This window comes from Chiloscyllium plagiosum, unplaced genomic scaffold (assembly GCF_037043375.1).
Source record: "Chiloscyllium plagiosum isolate Xiang-an unplaced genomic scaffold, Cpla_swu_hap1 HiC_scaffold_3, whole genome shotgun sequence".
NCBI classification, from domain to species: domain Eukaryota; kingdom Metazoa; phylum Chordata; class Chondrichthyes; order Orectolobiformes; family Hemiscylliidae; genus Chiloscyllium; species Chiloscyllium plagiosum.
The window spans coordinates 142893482-142904637 of NW_028270141.1; positions in this window are offsets into that span (position 1 = coordinate 142893482).

The following is an 11156-nucleotide window of genomic DNA, read 5'->3' on the forward strand; positions in this document are numbered from 1 at the left end:
ATGTTTTGATCATCTCATTTCACCATTTATACATTTCACAAGCAGCGTGGCAAATTCTCACTGGGCAATGGTGAGTCCCAATTGATGGCGATTATTGTTTGGTAATGTCCTGGATGACGGTTTAACTCATTTCATTAATATTCCGGTTGTGCTCTTACCAAACTTGACAAACAAATAGCCATCAGGACATCTTTGCTAATTTTGAACCTGCTGGAACCATACCAGGATCTAGGGGCAATTGGAAAATTACAGCACTTTGCAACACTAGCCATAGGGTTTGTAGCATTGTTTCATTTTGTCTCCTTAAATTCTTCAATGCTTGCCTCTACAGATCTTAATTTCTTTAAGTATTAACACAAGTTATTGGGAATTAGTGGCAGTTAGATTTAAAGTTGAAAACAAGATGTAAATTGCTTAGAAAAGTTTCCAGGTGATAACCAATCAGAAAGAATTGCAGGTAAATTTTAAATATCATTTGATAAAATCTACAAGTAGTAAAATATATGGACTTGTTTTATACAAATCGGTCAGATGAACTGACTTTGCATTTTGTGACTGTTTTTCTGCATCTCTCATGAGTTCAACATCAAAAGATGTAAAATACCAAGTAAATATTACTGAGAGGCCGAGAGATGGGTTGTGGGTGTCTGACTGCAAAGTACACAAATCAACTCTGTAGCTCCCTCAAATTCAGGATCATGGTTAATGTCCCTGAAATCTGGACCACAAAAAGTTCACTGAAGTAAAGCCAGCATCCAGAGGCAAATCTGAAGCCTAATTCTATTTTTCCATCTTGACATTTCAGGGCCTGCATTTCAGAGAAATATTTGGTTCCCCTTTTTAAATCTGTAAATTGTTCACGTGCTCTTCAGTCTCCCAACAAAAAATCTTCAGCAGAATCATAACTGACTGGATCATTGCGCATTGTCTTCATGTTGTTTATTTCCTCCTGGGACATGATCATTCATGACAGACTGACATTTATTACCTATTCCTTCCTTTTGTTTAGACAATGGTGGCAAGTTGTAATGTTGAGCCACTGCGGTCTGTGATATGAGTATTTGTAGCGAGACAGGAGAGTGACCTCTTCTGAATAAGACCATTTGTTAGACCCCAGCAAGATGCTTGTGTACAGTTGTTTATGACACAATTTATTACAAGAGGAATTGAACATGAAAGTAAGGATGCACTGAGCATTCATGTGCCTACATGTCAAATACTGGGTGCAGTTTCTATTTCCTTATTAAAGGAAGATTGTCAATGTACTGGAGGTGGTTTACAGAAAGATTACTAGATTAAAAGCTGAAGTGAATGAGTCATGCGGGATACACTGGATGGGATGGGCTTGTCTCCACTAGAGTTTAGAAGAGTGAGGGGTAATTGGATTAAGTGTACAAGACTCCTGAAGGGTCTTGAGAAGGTGAACATGGAAAACGTGTTTCTTTTTGTGGTTCAGTCCAGAAGTAGGACGTCATTACTGTAAAATTGGGGTCACCTGATTGAAATATTTTCCTGTCAGAGGATTGTATGACTTTGGAACTCACTGCCTGAGAAGGTGGTGGTGCGGGTCATTGAATATTTATACATTTAGTCGAAGGAATGAAAGATTATCAGGAATGATGAGAATATGGAATTTGAAATAGATAGTTCAGCCATGATCTTACTAGAGGAGGATCAAGGGGCCAAATGATCGACTTTTGTTCCTATTTCGTATTTCTGTATGATTTGACAGGAGGTTTTAGAATTGCTGAAGAAAAATCTCTGGCGGCAGACGTTGAGCATTGACTAGTTTATGACACGAGGTAAAAACAATGACTGCAGATGCTGGAAACCAGATTCTGGATCAGTGGTGCTGGAAAAGCACAGCAGTTCAGGCAGCATACAACGAGCAGCGAAATCGACGTTTCGGGCAAAAGCCCTTCATCAGGAATAAAGGCAGTGAGCTTGAAGTGTGGAGAGATAAGCTAGGGGAGGGTGGGGGTGGGGAGAGAGTAGCATAGAGTACAATGGGTGAGTGGGGGAGGAGATGAAGGTGATAAGTCAGGGAGGAGAGGGTGGAGTGGATAGGTGGAAAAGAAGATAGTCAGGTCGGACAAGTCCGGACAAGTCATGGGGAGAGTGCTGAGGTGGAAGTTTGAAACTAGGATGAGGTGGGGGAAAGGGAAATGAGGAAACTGTTGAAGTCCACATTGATGCCCTGGGGTTGAAGTGTTCCGAGGCGGAAGATGAGACGTTCTTCCTCCAGGCGTCTGGTGGTGAGGGAGCGGCGGTGAAGGAGGCCCAGGTCCTCCATATCCTCGGCAGAGTGGGAGGGGGAGTTGAAATGTTGGGCCACGGGGCGGTGTGGTTGATTGCTGCGGGTGTCTCGGAGATGTTCCCTAAAGTGCTCTGCTAGGAGTCGCCCAGTCTCCCCAATGAAGAGGAGACCGCATCAGGAGCAACGGATACAATAAATGATATTAGTGGATGTGCAGGTAAAACATTGATGGATGTGGAAGGCTCCTTTAGGGCCTTGGATAGAGGTGAGAGAGGAGGTGTGGGCACAGGTTTTACAGTTCCTGCGGTGGCAGGGGAAAGTGCCAGGAGGGGAGGGTGGCTCGTAGGGGGGCGTGGACCTGACCAGGTAGTCACGGAGGGAACGGTCTTTGCGGAAGGCGGAAAGAGGTGGGGAGAGAAATATATTCCTGGTGGTGGGGTCTTTTTGGAGGTGGCGGAAATGTCGGCGGATGATTTGGTTTAAGCGGAGGTTTGTAGGGTGGAAGGTGAGCACCAGGGGCGTTCTGTCCTTGTTACGGTTGGAGGTGTGGGGTCTGAGGGCGGAAGTGGTCCAGAATGGAAAAATAATGAATGTTCAGAATGTGAACCTCGTGACTCTTTAGAGCTATAGAAGGGAGGAGCTTGAACTGTATTTAATCGAAAACTTTGTTAGCCTGGCGCACCTTTTTTTTTTCAAGGGTGCCCAACTCTGCAGACTTGTTAATAAAACTTTGTTTTCCTGAATTTGTCTAGAGCGATTATTGAGAAGCAATTTTCGTTTCTAACAAACTTGGGGGCTCGTCCGATCAACACTCCGGCCGCGAGGGGGGGCTGAGGATGGACATCGGAGAAGGTGCACCCTGCCGAGTTCGGCAGTCCCTGATTCCTTGCTTGTCGCCCCGCGCGGCTTGAGCGAGTGATATCCGGAAGGCTCAGGAGAACAAAGGAGGGGTGTGGCCGAGGCAGTGGGGACGGTTAACGATCGAGTAATTTCGGTGCACCGAACCCAGGTAAGAACAGACTTGCGGGAACCGTCTTTCCGGAGGACTGGGGACCTGCGGAGTGCCTGTAGATTTTTCTACAGAGACGTGGGACTCAGGAATCTAGAGACCGGGGCTCGTCTGTGCGGGATTTTGCAGAGACCGTGTTTGCGGAGGAACGTGGACCTACGGGGTGCCTGTGATCTGTTTCACAGAGACGTAGGACACAGGAATCCAAAGACCGGGGGTGCCTGCAAAGGGACCTGGGCGATCACGGGACTGAAGGTCCGGAAATTGGCTAAATAGTGATAGATTATCACGGGATAATACAGGAATCTCCGATTTTACAAAGTCCTCGGCAATGGGAAATAAGGGATCCAAGGCGAATAAGGGAAAGGTAGGCTTGAGCGTAGACAATGAAAAATACCCCGGGGTACCTGACGATAGTCCGTTAGGAATAATGTTAAATAATTGGGATCAGGGTAGGAGAAATGGAAAATCTAGAAAGAAGATGGTGAGATACTGTCAAACGTGGTCCCAAACACCTATTCGGGGAGACTCAGTGTGGTGGCCTAAATTCGGCACTGATGAAGACTGGGTCCAGCAAGCTCTAATTTTATATGTCAATTCGAAACCTAATGTTACTCGGGGGGAAAGTGATTACGCCCTTTGTTGGCTGCCAGTCACACTATCTTGCAAAATGAAGGTAACCAATGAAGACTCGAAAGGGCAGAAAGAATGGGAACCTTTAGATCACTTACCGCCGCCCTATGTGACCCCGTCGGCCCCGCAAAATGGTCCTTCGGGTGGCGACGATTCAGGGGAAGGGGAAGAAAGTGGGGAGGAACAACCAGGTGCCTCAGGAGTACAGACTAGATCTCAAGCTGAAAAGAGTCACAGACGGAACTCTGTCCCGATTGCAAGAATGAATCCACTCCGGGAAGTGCCCATGGGAGGCGCGGATGGAGGGACGGGATATGTGAACGTCCCCTTAACGAGTACTGAAGTGCGGAATTACAAGAGGGAGATGAAGGGCCTACTGGAGGACCCCATGGGCCTGGCTGAACAATTAGATCAGTTCCTGGGGCCAAATACTTATACGTGGGATGAGATGTAGTCCATCATGGGAACATTGTTCTCTAGCCAGGAGCGACAGATGATACGACAAGCTGCGCTGTTGGTCTGGGAGAGAGAGGGAGGAGCAGGAGGGGAGCAGAAATTTCCCCTCACCGACCCCGAGTGGGATAAGCAAACGGAAGAAGGAAGACGCAACATGAGGGATATGCGGGAATATTGGATAAAAGGAATAAGGCAGGCAGCCCCGAAGGGGCACAATTTTACCAAGGCCTTTGGGAATCATCAAAACCCGGAAGAAACCCCTACAGACTTCCTAGACAGGATTAGGAAGAACTTGCAGCAGTTCGCTGGGGTGGACCCTGAGACGGAAGTGGGACAGCAACTCATACGGGTAGAGTTTGTGTCAAAAGCCTGGCCGGACATACGAAAGAAGTTAGAGAAAATGGATGATTGGGATAGTAAACCTCTGAGTGAACTACTACGGGAGGCGCAAAAGGTGTTTGTGAGAAGGGACGATGAGAAGCAAAAGAAGGCGACAAAGATAATGATGCAGACGGTGCAACAAGTGACAGCTGGAAGGAGGGAAAAGGGGGAGCCGTGGCAGGAACCGGAAAGGGGAGAGTCGTGGCAAGAGCAGAGGAAAAGAGGACCGGGGCCGGAACAAAGGAAGGGTGGAGGAACTCGAGGCCGCGACAGGGAAACGAGGAGGATACTCAGATGTTACTACTGTAATGAAGAGGGACATTTTAAGCGAGAGTGCCCCCGCTACAAGCGGGAAGTGCGGTCGTACGCCCTGATGGAGGAAGATTAGGGAGGTCAGGGGTTCCTACCCTTGGGGCAAAAGGACTATCGACAGGAACCCCTGGTAAACTTGAAAGTAGGGCCCCAAGGGTCGGAGATCACATTTATGGTGGACTCGGGAGCCGAAAGATCAAGTATAATCCAAATAACCCCCGGCGCCCGAGCAGGAAGAACAGTTATGGGGGTATCTGGCATTGGAGGAAAGACATTGCAAGTCCCAGTAGTGGAGGACGTGGAAATTGGGTATGAAAACAGAACTACTAAACGAGACCTTCTTCAACTGCCATCGGCGGGGTTTAATTTGTTAGGAAGAGACTTGCAGGTCAAACTAGGGATCGGAACGGTACCAAGTAACGGGGAAATGGTGGTACGGTTGTTCGCCCTCACCGAAGAAGATGATCAACAAATAGACCCGGGAGTTTGGTACCGGGAGGGGAACAGAGGGGGTCTAAACATCAAACCTCTCCAAATCACCATGTTACCAGGAAAAGGCCCGGTAAGAAGGAAACAGTATCCGATTGCTATGGAAGGACGGGAAGGGTTACAACCTGTGATAGAAAGATTAATCACAGATGGACTACTGGAGGAATGCATGTCCCCTTTCAATACTCCAATACTCCCTGTGAGGAAGCCGGACGGGACATATAGGCTGGTGCAAGACTTGCGGGGGTTGAATGAAGTAGTCCAGGCTAGATACCCGGTGGTACCCAATCCCTACACGTTAATGAGTAAAATTCCCCCCGAACATGAATGGTTCAGCGTAATAGATCTGAAGGATGCCTTCTGGAGTTGCCCCCTTGACGAAGAAAGTCGGAACCTTTTTGCATTTGAATGGGAGAATCCCTTCACAGGACGAAAGCGACAGTTAAGATGGACAGTCTTGCCGCAGGGATTCACGGAGTCACCCAACTTGTTTGGACAAATACTGGAGCAGATCTTAGGAGGATTTCGGTGTAACGCGGAGAATCAATTGCTCCAATATGTCGATGATCTCTTACTCTCAGGACCGGGAGAAGAGGAGGTACGAGCAGACACCGTTGCCCTGCTGAACTTCCTGCGGAAACAGGGCCTACGCGTCTCCAGGTCAAAACTCCAGTTTGTGGAGCAAGAAGTAAGATATCTGGGCCATCAGGTCAGTAAGGGGCATCGCCGTATCACGCCAGAACGAATATCGGGGATTACGGGTATGCCAATACCCAGGACGAAGAAGGAAATCAGACAGTTCCTGGGGCTAGTAGGGTATTGCCGGATATGGATTAAAAGTTACACCACTCTAGTAAAGTTTTTGTACGACAAACTGGGACAAGAAGAACAAAAACTGGACTGGTCAGATGAGGAGGAGCAGCGATTTAATATTATTAAAAGTAAACTGATCCGAGCTCCGGTATTGGCTTTACCCACCCTGAAGGAACCGTTCCAGTTATATGTTAATAGCGCCGGCGGAATTGCCCAGGGTGTGCTTACCCAGCTGCGGGCAGGGAAACGTCAGCCGGTTGCATTTTTGTCAAAAATGTTAGACCCTGTGTCACGTGGATGGCCGACCTGTATCCAGGCAGTGGCAGCTACGGCAATGTTAGTAGAAGAGGCCCGGAAACTTACCTTTGGAGGAAGAATCACAGTATACTCCCCACATTCGGTTAGTCCCATACTGGCTCAAAAGGCTCACCGCTGGTTAACAGACTCTCGCATCCTGAAGTATGAGACGATTTTGATGACCGGAGACGATCTCAATTTTGCAAAAGATCTCAGTTGCAACCCTGCCCAGTTTCTATACGGACGTCCTGCAGATGGGGAACAGGAGCATGATTGTGTGGAATTTGTAGACTTACAGACCAAAAGCTGAGAGGACCTGCAAGAGGCCCCGCTGGGTGAAGGACAGGAACTGTACATCGACGGGTCCTCCCGGTGCATCAGTGGGGTACGGTACAGTGGCTATGCGGTCGTAGATGGCGCAACGAAACGGACGATCGAGTCCGGACGACTGCCCGGGAAGTGGTCAGCCCAATCCTGTGAGTTGTACGCCCTCCAGAGGGCCCTGAAGTTGTTGGAGGGGAAAGTGGGGACCATATATACTGACTCAAAGTATGCATAAGGAATTGTTCATACTTTCGGGAAAATCTGGAAAGAGCGAGGATTGATAACTTCCCGGGGAAAAGAATTAGCTCACGAACAAATGATCAGCCTAACGTTGGAAGCCCTGGCGTTGCCTACAGAACTCGCAGTAGTCCATGTACCCGGTCACCAGAAGGGGTCGACACCGGAAGCGGTGGGAAACCGGCTGGCAGATGAGGAAGCCAAGCGGGCAGCGGTCGAAAAATCCGTCCAATTATTAACATTAATACCGTTGAGGGAAGGGCTCGCTAAACAACCCGTCTTCACCCAGGGGGAGATTGATAAAATGGATCAATTGGGTGCCCGGCTAGAAACTAACGGGAAGTGGACGGTTCCTGATGGGAGACAAGTACTAAACAAACAGATCACCCGGAGTATTCTGCACCGATTACACCATCAGACCCACTGGGGGGTGCAAGCCATGTGTGACACGATCCTGAGAGACTATGTATGTAGGGGGATATACACGTTAGCCCAACAAGAAATAGTCGGATGCCCCACTTGCCAGCGAATTAACAAGAAAGCCATGCGTTCTATGCCAGCTGGTGGTCAGCCCCTCGCAATTAGGCCATTCCAGAGGATCCAAATTGACTTTACAGACTTACCCCCAGTACAGAGATGGAAGTATCTGCTAGTAATAGTAGACCATTTCACCCACTGGGTAGAGGCTTTCCCAACCACCAAAGCCGATGCACCAACTGTGGCCCGTCTATTGTTAGAGAACATAATCCCGAGATATGGCATAATGGAATCTATCGACTCAGACTGCGGGACACATTTTGTTTCTAGGCTACACCATTTGATCTGTACTGCCCTGGGTATCCAATGGAAATTCCATGCACCCTGGCATCCTCAGAGCTCGGGTCGAGTTGAGAGAATGAATGGCACGCTCAAGACCCAATTGACTAAGCTGATGTTAGAAACTAAGTTACCATGGCCAAAGTGCCTTCCCATTGCCCTATTGAGGATACGTACAGCACCTCGCCGGGATATCGGGGTCTCCCCCTATGAGATGCTGTTCGGATTACCATATTGGAGTAAGGTTGATGGGTGTCCCACTCTACAAGGGGGAGATGTATTTGTCAGAGACTATTTACTGGCCTTATCCCGTTCTTTTGCAGAACTCCGGAGGAAGGCTCAGACTCCGCCGCTCGACTTCCTCTTGCATAAGGTGGAGCCCGGAGATTGGGTACTTGTAAAGACCTGGAGGGCCGAAAAGCTCCAGCCGCAGTGGGAAGGACCGTTCCTGGTCCTGTTAACAACTGAAGCCGCTGTTCGGACGAAAGAAAAAGGGTGGGCCCATGCATCGAGGATAAAGGGGCCTGTTCCGCCAGAAGGAGAGAGCACTTGGACATGCAGGCCAGGGGACAAGCCGTTGGTGATAAAGCTAAAAAGACAGCGACAATGAACTCTACCTGGACTGTATTGGTGGGGATATTGATCGGTTTACTCCTGTATGTGGGGGAGGGCGAGGGGAGATGTGACAAATGTCGGACTACGGTGAGACTTGGGAGTCAGATCTACTCGGGATCATTTGTGTCTCACTCCCATGTGAACGATCGGTGTTACGATGTGAATGCACGGCAAGAATGTTGGGAGGATGGAAAACCCTATTATCAAGTGTATAATAAAGGGTACGGTGGCAAAGTCCGTGGGTGCCCTAAAAATGACCGCTGGGTGTGTGTTAACAAAGATGGGCAGTGGGGCCTACCCTCCGTGTTGCTCAGAGAGCAGGTTGACAGAGTCAAGGAGACCAGAGTTCAGAACACTGAACGGGAGTTAGAGAAAGAGAACGACCGTCAGAGAACGGTCGTTGTCTCTAAAGTGCCATCTATATACAAAGAGGTAGAAGAGCAGATTGAGCTCCCTGATGTAACACAAAACCTGTTTATTGATCTCACCTCTAGGATTGCCACTGTTTTAAATGTTAGCAATTGCTGGGTTTGTGGGGGGCCACATATGTCAGAACAATGGCCGTGGACTGGGCAAAGCTTAGACATATGGGAATTGCTTCACTACAATTGGACACATGTCAACGAAAGGAAAAGCCAGGGGTGGAGACTGACAAATAGCCCTGAGGGCCAGTTATGTGTTGAAGGCAAGGGGACCGTGGAGGTAGGAATTAGTCCCTGTCAGAGTGTATTGAATGCCACCACACAAGTATGGTGGCCTGAGAATATTGCTTGGTACATTGCAAACCGAGATCATCAAAATTGCATTCGGTTACGTTCTGATTCCTCCTCTTACGAGCCAAGTGCTGACCCTTCCGATGGCATGAAAAGAGTGTGGAGCGGTGGTTGTCAGGGGAATCAATGCTGGAACAATCCTGTCCAGACTCTGCCACGGGGCCAACAATCCGAATACTGGAATTGCAGTGGTCCTGGTCCTTATGAGGGCGTCCCTGGGGTAAAGGAGTTGTGGGATGACGTTGTGAGGCAGGGAGGGCCTGCTCCAGATGGCCTATTTTGGATATGCGGTAATCAGGCATATTTCAAACTGCCCATGGGATGGGCTGGAGTATGCTTCCTGGGTCTAATAAGACCTGAATTCTTCCTATTACCCCGGGAGGAAGGCGATGATTTGGGAGTTAAACTCTTTGACTCCCTGCGTAGGTCGCCAAGGGATATCCAAGTCGGTGATTGGGGGGATGAGTGGCCACCGGCCCGTATTATTGAATACTACGGGCCTGCTACGTGGGCACAGGACGGATCATGGGGATACCGTACTCCTATCTATATGTTAAACCGAATTATCAGGCTCCAAGCAGTCGTAGAGGTCATTACTAATCAGACCGCCCTGGCCCTGGAGTTGCTGGCTAAGCAGCAGGATCAGATGAGGGCTGCTATATACCAAAACCGGCTTGCCTTGGATTATCTGTTGGCCTCGGAAGGGGGCGTGAGCGGGAAGGTTAACCTGACTAACTGCTGTCTGAAAATTGACGATAATGGTAAAGCGGTTTTGAAGATTTCCGATAAAATTCGGAAACTGGCCCATGTGCCGGTTCAATCCTGGCGCCCTCTTGGTGGCATCGGATGGTGGGATGGTCTCCTAGGTGGTAGTTGGTGGCGCACGGCGTTACTGGTGGCTGGGGGGGGCGTAATGCTTCTACTCATCTTACCCTGCCTGATCCCCTGTGTTCAATCTTTAATCCAGAAAAATATTTCCCAACTCCAGGCAGTGGCGGTACCCCAACATGGAACGCAGGAACTTAAGGTGCTGTTGCTGCGAAAGACCAAGGATTTCCCGGGCCCCTGATGGGAGGACGCTTATCTTTGTCATGCACATCTTAAAAACAGAAAGGGTGGAATTGTGAGAGACGATTTCGGTACAAATAGTTAAGATGTGCATGACCTCAGAGTCTAAGGGGAATAGAGCCGTGGGGGTAGGGTAAAACATGCTTCTCTATAATAAAGGACGAGACAGAGTAGAAAAACAAGTCCTTGATTGATAAGACCACTAACTCTGACAGAGAAGAATAAGTCCTTGACTGATAAGACTGCAGGCTAGAAAAACAACTAGGGAGACATATACTGCAGACTTTGTGATAAGGGTCCAGAATGGAAAAATAATGAATGTTCAGAATGTGAACCTCGTGACTCTTTAGAGCTATAGAAGGGAGGAGCTTGAACTGTATTTAATCGAAAACTTTGTTAGCCTGGCGCACCTTTTTTTTTTCAAGGGTGCCCAACTCTGCAGACTTGTTAATAAAACTTTGTTTTCCTGAATTTGTCTAGAGCGATTATTGAGAAGCGATTTTCGTTTCTAACAGTATTGATGGTTTACAAATCCATTCCATATAGGAATACTCCAAAGGGCAGTTCCAGCACTGACCAATCTCAAACAACCAGGCTCTGTAATACCTCCCACTGTCAATGAGCTCTGACCACATCAACATGAAACTTTCTGACCCAGCATGATTGAGATTAAACA